Source organism: Canis lupus, chromosome 34, assembly GCF_003254725.2.
Source record: "Canis lupus dingo isolate Sandy chromosome 34, ASM325472v2, whole genome shotgun sequence".
NCBI classification, from domain to species: Eukaryota; Metazoa; Chordata; class Mammalia; order Carnivora; family Canidae; genus Canis; species Canis lupus.
The window spans coordinates 39,999,804-40,018,387 of NC_064276.1; the positions used below are offsets into that span (position 1 = coordinate 39,999,804).

At 35.1% G+C, this 18,584-nt stretch overlaps 1 pseudogene; it reads left to right on the forward strand.

Moving 5' to 3' along the window:
* Positions 1 to 2,340: 2,340 nt before the first annotated feature.
* On the forward strand, positions 2,341 to 14,828 carry LOC112645891 (PDZ domain-containing protein 11-like; annotated as a pseudogene).
* The last annotated feature ends 3,756 nt before the right edge of the window (positions 14,829 to 18,584 follow it).

Sequence of the window (18,584 nt, forward strand, 5' to 3'; positions counted from 1 at the left end):
GTAGCCCTAAGGGGCCTAGCTGTCTGACACTACTTTCTCCTAGGGCCTTACTTCTATATTTCTGATTTTTGCAGTACTTTATTTCACTCCTCCTCTCCCCTTGCTACTATCCCAGAAAGGAGATAAACAACAAAATTATTATTCACATTTAAAAGAGCAAATTGAGGCTAGAAAGACTTGTCCAGGGATACACAGGTAAGCCCTAGGAGACACTGGAGAGTTACAGCAGATATTTGCTACAGGAAACTTAGTTTTATAGCATACCGCGTCATTATGAGATAAATGCACTTTCTTTGAAGGTGGAGAGCAAGGAGACTTGTTAGAAAACATGAGATTTCACAAGTGAGCCAGGAATATGCTTTGCCCAAAAAGACACCTGGAATTAACTGTTGCTCTCTTAAGAGATCAATGGGACACATGTAGGGATTGGATTGTGTGGCAGAGTCACCCAGGCAGAAGACTTTCATGTTGGCAAAGCAGTGCCTCCCAGAAAGATCTTTTAATTGCCTAAACATTAGGAGCAAGCTGTCACCTTGTCGATGAAAGCTTTAGTTGGTATCTTGATACTTGGCATTCCTTCTTCCAGTGGACTTAAAATAAAGGTTTGAAAGTATGAGGAAAACTTGGCTCTTAGCTAAACTCCTTAGATCAAAGCCTTCTTAGCTTAAAAAAAAAAAAAAACTCTAATTAGGAGTTATTTCTTCCTTATTCATCTCCTTCTGTCCTCTCGTTTTTTCTGCCAGCAGATAATTTTTGTAAATTACTTAACAAAAGTCTCATGAACACTTAGAGCAATTTTAGCTACTGCTTAACAAACTTTGAAACCCAAGTGCTATGATCTATTATTAGTATCCCTAAGAAAGAAAAGTAAACCTCAGATCCTTCCCTTAACGAGGTTATAAGCTCGTGTGAGATGGAAAATGTCTACAATTGATGGTACCACAATACAAATAGGATAAATTATAGTATAGAAAGGAACAAACTATTGTCTTTGGAGTACCGAGAGAAAGGGATGGACCTCATTAAAGACAGCAAAGTGAGGCAAAACTCAAAGAATTAATATTAGAGGATATGTCATCTCTCTCCTTTCTTCTCCCTGGTTTGATCAGAATTTATGTCACACTGCACAGCTGTCTTTTGGGAATTTCCCAAAGGACTATAATAGTTGTTGAATAATCAGACCAAATGAAAGTCATCTTTAGACATCAAGCCAACTTCCATGTCACCTTTTTCTGTCATTTGAAGGTTTTTCTTCAGAGGAATAAAAAGCTTCAACTTCAAAACCTCAAAAATCTTCCTCAGTTTTGGAATCTTAACGTTATGCTTCTACATCGATCATGACACGTTTCTCTTTCCTATGCTCTCCCTACATGAAATAGGATAAGAAAATTAATTATGCCAGTTGATAACAACCACAGTTGACACATGTGATGGCTGGGAAGAAATCTTGGTGGGGGGAAGGGATACAACAAACTATTTAATGTATTTTGGCAAAGATGGGACTCTACCATAATCATTGCCAGAGCTGTCCCATTAGATACCCCATGGAGGAGAGAACGCAGGATACCCTTGAAGCTAAGTAATAGAACGATCCTGGCTGTACCTCTTCCAGTTGCGGCAACAAGAATATATTAGGGAAATGTGCTATGATAATTATTGTGATGGTGTTTGATTGGGTCATATCTTCAATTAGTACCACAATACAACAACTGTAAAGAACAGTTTAGCCCCAATCGATGATGGATTTGAATTTCATACTGACATTTTGTGGGAGGACATAATGCATCTCAGTTAATTTCATGCTTGCTTGAGTAGAAACATATGGAATTCTAGCTAGTTCACACCTTTCAATGTAAGTTGAAGCCACTAGTCTTTAAACATGTCTTGATAATTGGGAAAAAGAAAAATCACTCTAAAGAATTCCTGAATGTGTATTTTACAAATCGATGCTTTTGTGTTAGTCATTGATAAATGTATGCCACACAGTTTGTAGGCACCTACTTTTATCAACTGACTTGTTTATTCCTAATTTTGCTGTTTAGAATTTTTATACTTCCTCAGCCTTTTTTCATCAATCATGAACAAATATAACATCTCTTTATCCATACATTCATTTATTCAATAAATAGTCATTGAGCATGACTATATATCAGGCAATCCTAGGCAGTTGGCAACATGGCGGTAAATAAGACATAAAAGATCTTGGTGTATCAGGAAGGAGACAGCTGGAGCACCATACCCTGACCTCACACTTCCAGACCCATCTGAGTATCCACTTCCAGTTTCTAAACTGAATTGTCAGCGAATGGAGCCTGATTTGCCTGAGGGGACTTATTAGAGATGGACCACTGGATTCCTTATGTTGACTAACTGGAGGTTTTCCTGCCCTACCTATGAGAATCCCCCACCATAGATTTCTCCTCGTGACCAGGTGAATTACCCAGACTACAAAAATGAGTTGACTCAGTTTTTGCCCTAAATTCTCACACTGAAGAAGCCCCCTGAAGCTCAGTTGAGATTTAATATCTGAGGAGGAAAGGCCTCCCAATGGGGCATCTATATCTCCAACGTGATTCCTGAATCAGATGCACATCAAGAAAACTTCAGGAAGGGGACTAAGTCCTAGCTATGAATTATGTGGATTTCCAAGATATTGAGCAGAGCAAGGCTGATGAGATCCTGAAGACAGCCTGTGAAAGTGGCATGAGTGGCTGTTTCTCTCCCTACAGTTACCATTGCCCAAGAGAGAAGACTGTGCACTATCGAATTGCAGCCCAGAGCCCTTCACACAGAACCAAGCTGGCTAGACCTCAGGAAAGTCTCTTGGAAAACTCTACTCTTGACCTCACCCTGGCAAATTGGACTGCGGAGGGTAGGGACACAGTGAGGCCTTGCACGGAGCCAGCTAGCCAACTGCACTACCCAAACTGTACTTTACTTTTTGTTCCCTATTTTTCTAGATGAGTTTCATTCCCTAAATGAGTAAGGATGTTGGTATCTAGGTATTGCCTGTGGAGAACACTGCTAGAAAAGGCAACTGACATTTACTAAATACCATGTGCTAGACAATTACATACACATCATATCATTTCCATTAGAGTGTAGAAATCAATAGAAAAAAGAATCTCGGGTGCCTTCCAACTCATCTACTTATCATCTCATCCCATCCTTGTACTTCCCATTTCATGCACTCTGGACTCCACACATTCCCTGGCGCTATTGCCCCTGCCTCTCTAGTCATCTCTCCAGAAAACTAAAAGGCAATGCTGAGGTTAAAAAAAAAAAAGACATAAAAGATCTTTGCCCTCATAAACTTTATATTCAAATAATATGTACAAGTGAAAATGGATAACCCAGTAGTCTTTGATAACAATCACATTTGATACATGTGATTGTTGGGCAGGAATTAGTGTTATGAATGAGATAAATGGTCTCACATAAACTACACATTTGATGGCATAATGGAAAAAGAACTCACTAAAGAGAAAACATGGGTTTGAGACCTGCAATGTAAGAAGAAACCTTGTTCTATAGAGAGTTGGAAAGAATTGCTGGAAGTGTTCAAGTTAAAAATAGTAGCAAATGTTACGTTTTGAAGACAGAAATGAGCTTAGTTATTCAAGAAACTGCCTGAAAAACAGTGTGGCTAAAATATAACAAGGGGGAAAACTGGGTAGAAATCATGTCAACCAGAGATTGATAGGGCAGGATAAGAGTCTGGATTTTTCTTCTTGCAAAGGGAAGCCATCAGAGATCACGTACTTTCCATCTTCCAAAGATCCTTCTGGCTCTTACATAGAGTCAAAAGGTGATAAATGTGCAATTAGAAGGAACAGACTTGCTAGAAAGTTATTAAAGTCATATAGATCCAAGATGGTCAATTCTGGTAATAATAGTAGAGGAATTGAAGTATAAATTTTGCTAGTAGGCAAATATTGCTGTTTGGTAGGATGTGTGAGATCATGAGTAATAGGAAGGAATCATGATGACTTCTAGGTTTTTGCCTGAACAAGTAGTTGGATGGAAGTTGGCAGAGGCTGGGTAGGATTAGGTTACAGACCCAGGAACGAAGAGTTCTACGTCAGATGTATTTTTGATATATCGATTAGCCATTCAAATGGCATTTTCAAATATGTAGCTGAATACATGCAGTCCTAAAATCAGAGAAAGTATCCAGAAATATATTTAAAGCTATGAGATTGTGGGAAAGATCAAATGTCCCCTGGAAATACAGAGCTTTAGAAGAGAAGGAGGATAAACTCTGGGCAGGTTAACATCTCAGAGGATTGTGATAAGATGTTAATAAGAGATAATGTTCACAGAAGTATCGATGACAAACATATGTTTAATAATTTTGGTTTATCTTTACAGATTCTCAGCGCATGAAAGACGCAGTGAGATATAAAAATAAAATAAAGTAAAATGGAATAAAATATGTGTAAGAAGTGGGAAAGGAATTGGTCTTCACTGGCAGCAAAGATCTGTTAAATATGAAGTTAAATACTCATATTTGCTAATGGAAATGTATCAGGGTAATATCATAATCCCATCTTGTGTATCAGTAGAGAGATTCATAGAAGTTTCCTACTTGCTAGTAACTGACAGAAGTAAAGTTCACACCCAATATTTCAAAGTTCATTCCTTTGGAATCCCAGGCTGCAAATCACTGAAGATCTTAACAGCCCACTGGAGAGGTCAACATGTACAAAAAAGTTAAGTAAGATTTTAAGATTGTACATGATTAACGACGTTAGGAATGAGGTAGTACGTTATGTAAGGAGTCTGGCTTTATAGCCAGGCCCGAGTAGATTTGATAATAAGTTTGCTATTTGATAGCTTTGTGATATTAGGCAAATCATACACTGTTTCTAAATCTCAGAGGTTTCTCTTTATGCGTAAAATAATATGTACTTAGAAAATTCGTTTTGAGCTGAAAAATAGGTGTGAGCACTTGGTAAAGAACACATATGCGATAAATATTAGTTTCCCTTGTTTTGCAACCAAGAGTAGTAGTGCTAATTAAATCCTCTAGCTTTCTGTGTGCAGTGGGCAGGGGCAATTAAACTCAATAATGTTTAATATGATCTTACTTTTCCAAAATAGGTTGGAGAGATTTAATAGCTGGTTTTGCATAAAGTGAAAAATTAGAATTTCAGGTGAAGAACTGTGTTTTAATCTGTTGGAATAATGATTCTTTTCAGAAGACAGACCTGGTATCCTTCTTTTTCTTTTCTGAAATGAATTAGAAGAGATACACTAAACAACCTAAAGGCTTTTAAGCCTCAAATTGTCTTATCAGTCATTTTTAATATTCATTAACCTAAAATATCCTTTAAGAAATATTATGCAACTAGATTGTTTATAATAATGATTAAAATCAAATATAAGTTATTGAAATTAATTAATATGTGATCATTTTAATATTTAATAAAATTAATAATAATTACTAATTAATCTTAGATATCAAATATTAAAATATTATATATGCCCGTTGATGGAATGTATGCATATGTTACATTTTGCATGAAATTAACCAGACACTAAGTCTGTGTTTGATCAATAGCAGATTGTATTATTAAGTGAAACTATATAACGGAAGACTATTAGGCTAAAGGGTGCTGTTTTAGTTTATTAGTTCATTTGTCATGACTTAGTTAGCTTTGCTTTTTTTTTTAAAAAATTAAAACCTCCTAGTGTCAACTCATAATGAAGTATAATCATAAAATTTTCAAGTTGAATTTTATCTGTAATTGTGTCATTTAAAAAAACTGAGACCTACCTTGTTTTTATAGGTACATTTTGAATCGGTTGGGAGAAAAATCATTAATTCAGAACAAGAAGGCCAAGTACCACGCTATATCACAGAGATACAAATATGAGTAAACCTGTCCAAGAAACTCTCAAACTGGTGATGCCACAAGTGAAAATTATTCCCACATTTTCTACTCAGAAGAGGTGTAGGAGGGGGAGAGGGTTATTACAAGGGCCTGGCCTGTTGGTAATTAGGTGTAGGTGGGCTACGGAGTTAGTCAAATGGTTGGGGGAGGAGCAGCACGCAATCTGCCATGGTAAATTATTCAGGGCTCATCTTCATTTTTTCCCCTTTCTATCTAAATACAACTATAAGATCCAGTTTTGATCCTGCAGAAGAACAAAGAAATTACACTAGGCTTTAAATTTTACTTAGTCTTTTCTCATGTACTACAAAAGTTCACGTTTTATCACATTTCTGAGAGTTTGTTTCATTTCCTTCTGAGATTGTATTATATAATGTGCCTTTGTGATTTTTGGGGTGTGTGTGTGTACATAATGGGGGAGAAGGCTGTTACTGTATGCTATAAACTAAAAACGAGGGCACTTGCACTTTCCCCTTTCTGCCTCCATCTGATTTTGTGGAGGGCAATGGAAAAAAAGAAAAAAAAAATGTTGAATCTCATGGTTACAGTTGATAATAGTTGAAGGTAGGAGAAGAAGCAGAGTTTGAGTGGATGACCCAGCAAGTAGAATGAAAAACCCCTATTTGGCCCTTCATTTTATGCTGGAGCTCTATTTCTAATTCCTAAAAATCAGAGATTTTAGTGCAAATTAATAACTACCACTACAACTACAATAAAGCATTTAGCAACTCCAGTCATCTGTACTGCTTTATTTTTTAAGAAATACTATGTATACTATTTAGAGCTAGTAATATTATTTAGAATTATATATGTGCCTATTATATATGTGTACATAAATATGTACTTATGTTACAATATTTGAAAATACGTCTAAATAATATTACTATGTCACATATGCCATATATACACACCTTATGTGTCTATATTATGTGCAATCTATATTTTATATATAAATATGTAATATATATCACTAAGAAAAATAAAGCAAGTAAATAAAAAATGAGCTTTTTTATATTTTTGAATTATCATCATTATCAAAGCCTATTAGTAAAACAAAAGATGAATTACTAGAATTTAAGAGTAGAGATCACTTGAAGGAGTCCTTAATTCCTTCAGCCTTTACAGTTCTTATTATATTTATAGCCTTTGGGGTGAACTATCAGGTCCTCAGTAGATAATCATTTAATATTTGATGGCTATTTTGATTGAGATGTCCATCTAAGAAAAAAAGCAGTAAATAAGAATTATTTTTTCTATATTCCTAGAAGGATAGGAAGAATCACAAAGGCTTTATGTCACTTGAACCTAAAAATCATTCTAGCAGACCTATGAACCTATTTGTGGCTGTTATATTTGGTCTCTTGACCATTTACCCAGACCTTATCTTCAAAACTAGTTTCCTCTGTTAACTCCAAGAAAACAGCTTTTGATAATAAAACTCACTTGGCAAATTACTTACAACAGGTGTGTGCATTCTCTATCTTTCCCTTTTAATTATTTAGCCATTTCTGGCATGGTTGACTGTTCCTTTGGGGGAAATTACCAATAATGCTTCCTACCTGCAAAGGCATATTCCTCTGTCACTCATTCATTTATTTCTGAGTTGGCACAAATTAAAAGTGTATTTTGCAAGAAAAACTCAATTATGGGAACTCCTGGTAGATCTGCTATCAAGTAAGTATGAAGCAAATATATAATAAAACTATTTAAGAATATTGGTGATGACATAAACATATCTAAAATCTTGGAGAAAACAGGATTTTTTTTAAAATTAGAACTAAAAATGAAATATTTTCATCTTAATGGACTCAGTCACCAAAAGATTTAAATAAGACATAGATAGAATTATTGTATTATTCTCTTGACTGATCACTTATGAAATCTGCTACACAATATGTTTGGTCTCTGAAACAATATATTTTTAGTGTATATTATGCTATAGCCCAGCATTGTCTTTTCATTCGATTCTCTTATTTCAGTCTAGAAAGTTATTCGGATATTGAACAGAGATCATTTGCATATTTTTCCTTAGAATCTTCTCCATGTGCTAACAATTCTCCAAATTTTTTTTGTTTGTTTTTGTTTTTGTTTCTTTAATTCTCCAAAATTTAAATGAAATTTTTCCCTTGACTCGGGAATTTTCTGTGAGCAAGCAGCCTCTGACTAATGGTTCTTACACCTCCCCCTAATCTCTTCATTCTAATAATTGTCATTTCTATTATTGTCTCTTTCAGGTTAATTACTTTTTAAATGCCAAGGTCTTCAAATTTGACTCAAACCGCTGCGCCACCCAGGGATCCCTCAAATTTGACTCAAATCTTTCATCTACCACCATCTAGATAACCATAATCACGGTAATAGAAATCCTAACAATTTGTACAGAGCTTCCGCATTTATAAAGCGTTTCGACACACGTTGTCTTATTAGATCTTCAGAATACTCTGGTCATAAAGATAAATATTGTATCTCGTTGAGGGCCCATGAGATGAACGAACCTGGGAATATTCTGCAAATAGCAAAAACCAGAATTCAGCCCAGGTCTTCCAAATCTCAGCACTCCTTGCTGTATCACACTGCCTTTCGGTAACAAAAATTTCTATGTTGAGGTCTGTTTATCAACTTGATCTCACTGAATATACTCAGTCCTCAAAGTTCTTGAACTCTCAGTTCCCTGTGAATCCACTGGCCACTTCCTCTTTTAAAAAAATTTAAGATTCCATTTCTTGTTTGTTACTGTTTTTACCATTCTCACATCCCTCTTGTCTTCAGTCTATTCTTTTTCCTCTGCCTTCAAATCTATGTGTGACCTGCCCACTCTGTTTGACAGGAAAGTGTGGCATGAACCACGGGTCATCTTCACTTAGATGGCCTACCAACAACTGACTCAGTATGTCCAAATGGAGCACATCCTATTCAAAATTGAACTCCTTCATTTTCTTTTCTTTTTTTTTTTTTTAGGTTTTATTTATTTATTTGAGAGAGAGAGAGAGACAGCATGCAAGCAGTGGGGAGGGACAGAGGGAGAGGGAGAAGAAGATGCCCCACTGAGCAGAGGTCCTGATGCGGGGCTCCGTCCCAAGACCCTGGCATCAGACTGACAGGAGCCAAAGCCAGATGCTTAACTGGTTGAGCCTCCCATGTGCCCTAAATTCCCTCATTTTTGCCACACGAATTCCTTCTCTGTCCTACAACAGTTTTTTTTGTTTCAATAGCAGCATTATTCTTCTGGAATTCTAAAATAAGGAAAGAGCTAGTTTTGATGCTTTTCTCTCTCTTCTCCCTTCAGTTCCAAGTCCTACATCTATTGTCTCCCAAACTTCAGTTAAAGAGAGAGGCTTTGGACCGAGGGGCTTCAACAGCCATGGGACAGTGAGCTACTATGTAGCTTGGAGCTCTAACGGAGCAAAATCATGAAAGAACTGGAAAGAAACTAGAAATCATATAACATATGCACACACACACACACACACACACACACACACACACCACTTTCTTCAGATCCAAGCATTTATTTTGCATGTCACCTCTTATCAATCTATGCCTAGATTTTTAGTGCTTTTAATTAAAAGGTAAATAACTAATGCAGAATAAATGTTATTACTTTATAAGGTATTTTAACATGTATTCTTATATTTGAACATTATACCCATAAGAAGGTCCTTTTGTTACCATAACCCATTTTTCACAGAATAGATTGTGGAGACTCAAAGTGCCTAATTTGTCATGATAAACTAAAATCCCCAAATTCAAAATTTTGTCTTATGTATCCTCTGCTATGCCAGCTCCCAGCTTATATATCTAAATTCATATAATCCACATTTCCTCTGGCAGATGAGGAAACTTATAAAAAAAATACTTGGATCATGGAATAGCAATGATAATGTAATATTTATCTTATAAAATTAAACTTCAGCTTGTGAAGGCCCTCCAAACACTTAACACTGTTTCAGCTACCCAACTTTATTTCTTTTTCTGCCCTATATACCTTTGCTTTCAGACTAGTTTTCCCATCATCCCCCATATTCAAGACAAAATCTCCCTCGTACCTCTGTGTCTTCACCTATATAGTTCTTCTTTCTCAAATACCCTAGGTTCTTTCCTTCCTCCTTTAATCTTCATCATTTAAAACATACTACAAATTTCACCTTCTCTGTGAATTCACTTCCATATAAATATGTTCATCTATAACTATGGCTTTCTGCATGTGCATATGTGTGTAACCATCTCTAAAATGGAGAAGCTAGTCACATGTTCAGATTTTTATCCCTGGTTTTTATAGGAAGCACTGCATAGGCATAGACATTGAATTCTATACATAATCTGTTACTTTAAGGAGAGAATAAACTTCTATGAAATGGGAATTATCATGGAAAATTTATATATATTATGAATATGAATGTTTCCTTGTAGGGAATTCTTATTTTTTATCATTTTTTTTCTGTTTAACATCTTATATATCCAGATATATTGTTAGTTCTGTCAAGAGACTGTAATATGCATCTTTGACTCCCTATAATTCTGAGATCGCTGTTGAGCTGATAATAAGCTTGAGGCTAAAAACAATGCAGAAGGGTTTTTCTAAGAAGCAGACCTTAAATTCCAAAGGATAAAAGCCACCACATCCTGTATTGATCTTGTATGTTTTACTGCTAACATGTTCAAGAAAAGAGGTCAGTTAAACCAGTGGCCTGGAAAAGTGTAAAAATATTTACATTCAATAAAATCACAGCTTTGTGTTTTGTTCTCCAATATATTTGTGTATTTGTAAGCAAGTTATCACATGCCCATCTGTTTCTTTCATCAAAGAACTTTATGTGAATCTTCTTATCTCTTTTTTGATAGTTTTCATAAGTTAAAAGAAAAGAGATAAATCTAAGCAGATTCTCACTGGTTACTTAACAGGCCAAACGCTGACCATATCTATGAACGCTCAGCTATGATTCTCCTAGGAAGTGTCCTGGGATCAAACAGATGAAGCAGAGCCATCTGTCATCTTGGAAAAGATCCCACACCAAACAGACAGGTAGCATTTAGCTCTAATCACTGATTGAGCCATTTATAGAGGATTTACATACGGCAAAGGAAATGTAATCTGACTTAGCAGCTTGGCCTATGTATTTAGAGGATCCCGCAAAGAAGACTCTGACATACATAAGGACATGTTGATGTTAAAAATATTTCACACCATAATATAGAAAAATATCAGTTGGGAAAGAGGTAAGAGATATCCAAGGACTTTCAACAAAGAGTAGAACTTTCATGGAAAGCCAAGGCAAAAACAGGCCAACTAACCCAATGCCTACTATCCTTTTAGGTTACCTGAGTGTAAAATATTTTAAAAGGATTCAGTGCTAAAATGTGAGGCTCTATCAACAACAAGTAGTTACAAAGAAGAGAGAGACAAAAATACAGATCATAGTGATAAACATAATTCTAAAAATCTGAACATTTTCTGTCTTATTTATAAACATAGCCATAAAATATGCCAAAGAAAAAAATTCCCCATAAAATATATTGATTTAAGACTGTGGGGGAAGGGAATATTTATCTTTATATACACCATATATTTATAATATGCCATCTTTCTCATTAAAAGGAAATGAAATGAATTTTATTATTTTCAGAGCCACTAAATGAAATAAAAGTATTATTATTGGCCTTGCTGGGGAGCATAAAATAAGAGACAGTTTAATTTATGCCCTCATTCCTAGAGATTCAGGAAGCAGTAAACAGAGCACAGAGACCACATATCTGTACTGTAAAACCTTTATCTAAGGAAAAAAATAATTAAAACTCCCCAATAATTTCACTTTATTCAACATTTTTAGAAAGGAATTCTTTAAAGCAAATTTCTCATTTATAGAATGTAAGAAATGGAAACACTTTAGAAACCATCAAATCTAATCCTTTGGTTTTTATGAAGAATTAGAGCCAGAAATTTTACTAAGGTAAATTAAATACTAAAACCCAGAAATTACATATCCTCGGACCACAGATGATAGAAGAAGATGATGGTAATGTAAGCCTATGAATACTAATACAAATCAGCTCATAATCATGCCTCAACACAGACAATCGATTCATTGTCTAAGCCACAAAAAACACAAACATCCTAATCCTGACTAATCTGAGTGACTGTTGCTTCTTTACCAATTATATCTTTAGCCTCAATTTATTCCTCCTACTTTCAAGGTAATATATATTAAATACTTAATCATAAAATTGCCTCCACTTCCTGACAGTATCCAACCTAAAGTAAACTGCCTCCTGAATCTTCTGCAAAGTTGCCTAGTTCAAATCCTATAAGTCCTTTCTAATAGTCTCTTAGTGAGACGCTTTCTCATTGTGTGCTTTCTCCCTTCTTCTAAGAAGTAATGAAACTAATTTACTCAAATACAGGAGTGTTCCTAATGGTCTTTGGAGAGGACGAGGATAGTAAAAAAGCATGTAGAAACAACAAAACCCTCAAATATTTGAGATTGAGATTTGAGATTCTAGGGGAAGGGAATGAAGGTAATTATTTATAATATGCCATCTATTGAAAGGAAAGAAAATGAATTTTATTTTATAAAATGAAATTTATTTGCATTTAGGGTGATGTATATTGGAATATTCCTTTTAAAAAAAAAGTTTTATTTATTTATTTTAGAGAGAGAGCATGCACAGCAGGGGGAGGGGCAGAGGGAGAGGGAGAGAGAAGCAGACTCCTCACTGGGTGCTGAGGAGCACGTGGTTGAGCTCAGTCTTCTGATCTTGAGATCATGATCTGAGCCAAAATAAGAGTCAGAGCCGGATGCTTAACCAACTGAGCCACCCAGATGCACCTATTGGAATATATATTAAAGGTAGTTCTGTTAGAATTGAATATATTAAACAATTTTGCTTATATAAAATCATCAATGCTAGCATCAGAGTCAAATTTTCTTACATTTAATTAAACTAGTAAAGACTACTTGCGTACAAACACCCTCTTGCCTACCCAAATTATTAAATGTTATTCTCTGACTTTCATATTCACTCGTTTCTTAGGGAAAAAAGAAATTAATTCTTGCACTTCTACTTCCAGGTAAGATCAACTAATAAGAACTGAACTATTCCTTTCATTTGCAACAACTAGGGGGTAGGGGAAAGGACAAAATACACAAAACAATGGCTCACAGAATATTGAGTATCACACACCAAACAACAGTGACCCCTGAGGAATGGAAAGTGACCCCTATGATTACCTCCACTTTCTGCCTGGAGAAGGATTATAAGCCACAGAGCTGGGAGGGGGAAACCAACCAGAGCCCCATGGTCTTCCTGAGTTGAATAGTAAGAAATGGGCTTCCAGAGAAGGCATGGTGGCGAGGGTTTACATGACAAAATCCCATGCAGTAGAGAGCTGCGTAGAGAGAGAACTCTAGAGATCTGCAGAAGGCTCCTTCCCAAATTCAATTCACTGCTGAGTATCAGGGACCAGAGGAAGAATAAATGTGAGGCCAGATAATAGCTGTTTCCAAAACATAGAGTGGAAACCTTACAACCCAGGAGGCATCCTTTAGGGTAGCAATTGACATACTTTGTCTTAAAAGGCCAGGCTCTGTAGGTCAGGTGGACTTTATTATAATTACTCCTTTTTTCCATTGTTGTAGAAAAACAGCCAGAGAAAACAGATAAACGAATAGGCGTGGTTGTGTTTCAATAAACTTTATTAACAGAAACAGACCCTAGCCCTCAAGCTGTAATTTGCCAATCCAGAGTTAGAGTACTAATAAGAATCCTGCCTGAGTATTAGGAAAAAATTGAAAGGACTAAATGTTGCTCTGGTCACACTTACAAAGCAGAAAATCAAGACCCAAAAGGATCAAACTGATTCTAATGATCAAAACTGCACCCCAGGATGAAGCTAAGAATATTTTTATAAATCTAAAAATACCCAGCACACACAAAAAATGCACCATTTCTTTCATTAGATCTGAAATTGTCGTGTCGGGTATGCAATGAGGCAGGGAAACATGGCCCATAATAAGGAAAAACTTAGTTAATTGAAACTGACTCAGAATTGATACAGATGATAAAATTTTGGGAAAAAATGAATAGAATATTTGGTGAACTATGGGAAAAACTTGAATAGCAAAATATACTATGTAATTAAAGTCCCAAAAAAGAAACAGAAAAATACGTCTGCAGATATAATGACTAAAATTTTCCCCATTTTGTTAAAAATTTTATATCCAGAGATCCCCAAAAAACACAACGAAAGTCAAAAATGAAAAAAAAAAAAAAAGAAGAAAACTATAGACAGGCATATAAGAATCAAATTGCTTTAAACTGATTATAAAGAGAAAAAATGTAAAAGCAGCCAGAAGGGGAAGGCATATTACACACAGAAGAACAGAGTAAAGAAGGCACCAGATCGCTTCTCAAATGAATGCAACTTACAAGAGAGCAACATCATTTAATTAGTGGAAGAAACAACAACCTTCTTCTCCCAAAAGATGAGAATGATGAATTTTTAACATAGAATTTTGTTACCCAGCAAAACAAAATCTGTCAAAAATGAAGACAAAGAGGATTTTGGGGACGTTCAGATGCTAAAAGAATTCATCACCGGCAGGCATAAGAAATTATAAAGATAGTGCTTTAAGCAGAAAGAAAATAATACCATATGGGAACCTGGATCTAAACCAAAACATGGGGAATATTAAAACTAGTTATTTTATGGGTATATAAAAACATTATTATTCATGTCTCCTTCAGTATGATCAGTTGTTTAAAGACAAAAACGGAAACAACGTGTTTGGCGTTTATCACATACATGGAAGTAAAATGTGTGACAATAATACAAAAGCAGGTGGGGATAGGGACAAGCACGCTGTTGAAAGTCCCTACATTCTATATGATGCCACAGCATATCTTCTGAAGGCAGTAGGCTTTGATATGTTATAGGTCTAAGCCATAAACTCATCTCCATCAATCGCCCTGAGGATGCAGAAAACTGGGATCATTTATACCATGGTCGTGGGAAGGTAAACGGTCCAGCCGCTCTCAACAAGTTTGGCAGTTTCTTAAAAATCTAAACAGAGACTTCTGATTTCCAATTCCTCCCATAAGGAGCTTGGCAGTCATCACTCCATACTAACAAATAAAAAGCTGAACATACTGAAAAGTTAACAACTCTTCTTGCGTCTGTAAGAAAAGACATGACACAAAGCAAACTGCTGCCCCATGATTAGAGACACAGACAGGTGACTACAGGGAGTCATGGCTTACAGGAGCAGAGACCCACAAGGGGCGGTGGCCACGGGAACCAGCGCTGGGTGAGAGAAACCCAAGGGACTGATGAATTTTTGGAGGCTCAATAAGGACAATTCTGACAGTTAAAACAGTCCAGAGGGACTGAGTCATAGGTGGTCCTCACATTATTGTGGGAATTACTCCAGGAGCTTGACCACAATTATTTATATATATATATATATATGAAAAAAACCCTCATACTTCTGGCAGAGGGAAGGAAAAAGGATCCATTTTTGAAATATGTCAGAACACTCTGTTCTTAACAAGCCTTGTATGCAGAAACACTAGTTAAACGGAGCCTCACTTGTTAGGGTATTATCATGACTTGCAAAAAGGGAAATAGCCAATTCCTGGCCACTGTAGACACCTGACCCATTTAAGAGAGGGAGGAAAATTGAGAAACTCTGTGAGAAATTGAAACCTATGGTGGGACCTTAGCATGCCTTCCCTCCCTAAACAACTCACCACACTCCTAATGGCCTATTAATAGTAGTTTGTGTGTTTGTTTTGCCTGATATATCATGCCCAGCTATCAAAAAGGAAAAAAAAAAATAAGGTAAAATCAAAGAAAAAAGGAGAAGGAATGGAGGAGACAGGGCAAGCATCTAAACCAGACATAGGGACACCTGGGTGGCTCAGCGGTTGAGTGCTTGCCTTTGGCCCTGGGCATGATCCTGGAGTCCCGGGATCGAGTCCCACATCAGGTTCCCTGTGTGGATCTTGCTTCTCCCTCTGCCTACATCTCTGCCTCTCTTTCTCTCTATGTCTCTCATGAATAAATAAATAAAATCTTAAAAAAAAAAATAAACCAGACATAACAGGAATGTTGGAATCATCAAACCAGGGATTTAAAACAACCATGAATAATATGCTAAAGGCTCTGATGGATAAAGTTGACAGCACAAAAGAACAGATGGCAATGTAAGCAGACAGATGAAAAACCTAGGAAAGAATAAAAAACAAATGGTAGAGAATATTAAAAAAAAATTATACTAGAAATGAAGAATGCTTTGGTGGCTTTATTAGTAGACTGGACACAGCCGAGAAAATAATTATGAACTTGAGGACATACAAATAGAAACTTCAAAAACTGAAAAGCAAAGAGAAAAAAATACTGAAGAAAATAACAATATCCAACTACTTTTGTTGCCACTATACTTGGCTTGCAAGAAATATTAGTGTCTTAGAGAGAAATAGAATATAGATAAGAAAGTCAGATAAACCTAAAGAAAGGAAGATTATTGAAGAAGGAATAAGTAAAAACAACATATAATGAGTAAAAACAAAAAATATTTGTTTTTCTTGTTCTTAAAGGATCTGATAATAGTTGTTCAACTAATAGCAAAAATTTGATTGTTTATAAGCCTATGGATGCTTATATGTAAATGAAATAAATGACAGCAATGAGACAAGGAACAAAAGGGATGAATTAGAATTACTTTGTTTAAAAAGGTCAATGAAGAAATCTCAAGAGAAATTAATATTTTAAACAAAAATAACACAACTTATCAAAATTTGTAGGATGTAGTGAAAATGGTAGTTAAAAGGAAATGTAAGGCATTGAATACATATATTAAAAAAGATATAAAATCAATAATCTAAGTTTCCACCAAAGAAAAGTAGAAAAAGAAAAACAAATATGAATTAAGCAGAAGAAAAGAAAAAAGAATTAATGCAGAAATCGAATAAATTCAAAACAGGAAATCAATAGAGAAAAATGAGTAAAACTAAAAATTGGTTCTTTGAAAGGATTAATAAAATTTATAAGTCTCTAGTCAGTCTAAGAAGAAGGTGGAGGAGGCAGAGGAAGAGGAGGAGGACAAAAAATAAAAGAGAGAGACAACACACAAATTACTGTTAGAAATGAAAGGAAGAGGAGCAAATCACCATAGTTCATATGGATATTAAGATAAAAAAGGAATCCTGTGACAATTCTACACCCACAAATTTGATAAATCTATTTGAAATGGACCAATTCCTTGAAAGATACAATTTTCTAAAACACATGGAAAAGTAAACATTCCGAATAAGCCTATGTCTATTAAAGAAATTCAGTCAATAATTAATAACCTTCCAAAGCATCAAGCCCAGAATTCACTTGGCAAATTCTACCAAACATTTAAGAAAGAAATTATACCAGTTTTCTACAATCTTTTTTTCAGAGAATGGAAGCAAAGGAAAATTTTCCTAACTCATTCTATGAGGCCATAAGTACCCTTATATCAAAACCAGATGAAGTCATTATAAGAGAAAGAAATTCTGACCAACTCTCATGAACATAGATGCAAATAATTTCAGCAAAATATTGGCAAAATTAAAATATAAGTGTAAAACAAATTACATAACAAGACCAAGTGGGATTTATCCCAGGTATGCAACGTTGCTTCAATACTCAAAAATTAATTAAAGTAATCCATTATAATGGGATAAAAAGAAAAAAAAAGATCACATGATGCTCATATCAAGAGATGCAGAAAAAAAAAAAAAAAAGAGATGCAGAAAAAAATGTTGATAATATCAAACATTCATTAATGTTAAAACCTCTGTGCAAATTAGGAATAGAAGGGCACTTCCCCAATTTGATAAAAACCTATGCAAAATAACAACTGTTAACATCATACGTAATGCTAAGAAACTTGAAGCTTTTGAATTAAGATCATGAACAAAGCATACGGTACTGAAGGTATTAGCTAATACAATAGGATAAGTAAAGGAGGAAAAAAGTATATGGATTGAGAAGGAAGAAATAAAATTGTCTTTGTTCACAGATGACATAATCATCTTTGTAGAAAATCCTAAAGAATTGACAAAAAAAATCTTCTTGGAGCTAATAAGCAATTAGACCTAGGTTGGAAGGTATAGGTTAATACACAAAAGTCAATTTCCTTCCTATATACCAATAAAGAATAAGTGAAATTTGATAATAAAGACACAATGCCATTTACACAAGTACACCCTCCAGTGAAATACTTATGTATAAATCTAGTACTATATAATCTAATAATCTAATAAAATATGTAAAAGTTTGACAGAAATCATAAAACTCTGATGAATAAAATCAATAATTAAAAAATGAAGGGATAATTCCATGTTCGTGATTCAGAAGACTCAAAATTGTCAAGATGTCAGTTCTTCCCAACTTAATCTATAGTTTCAATGCAATCCCAATTAAAATGTCAGCAAGTTATTGGCTGGATATTGACAAATTGATTTTAAAATTTATGTAGATTGGCAAAACACTCAAAATAGCAAATAAAACATTGAAAGAGAACACGAACACAAGGTTGTAAGACTGGCACTAGATGACTTCAAGACTAAATGTAAGACTACAGTGATCAAGATAGTGTAGTATGTTCAAAATAATAGACAATTAGGTCAACAGAACAGATAGAGAGCCCTAAAATAGAC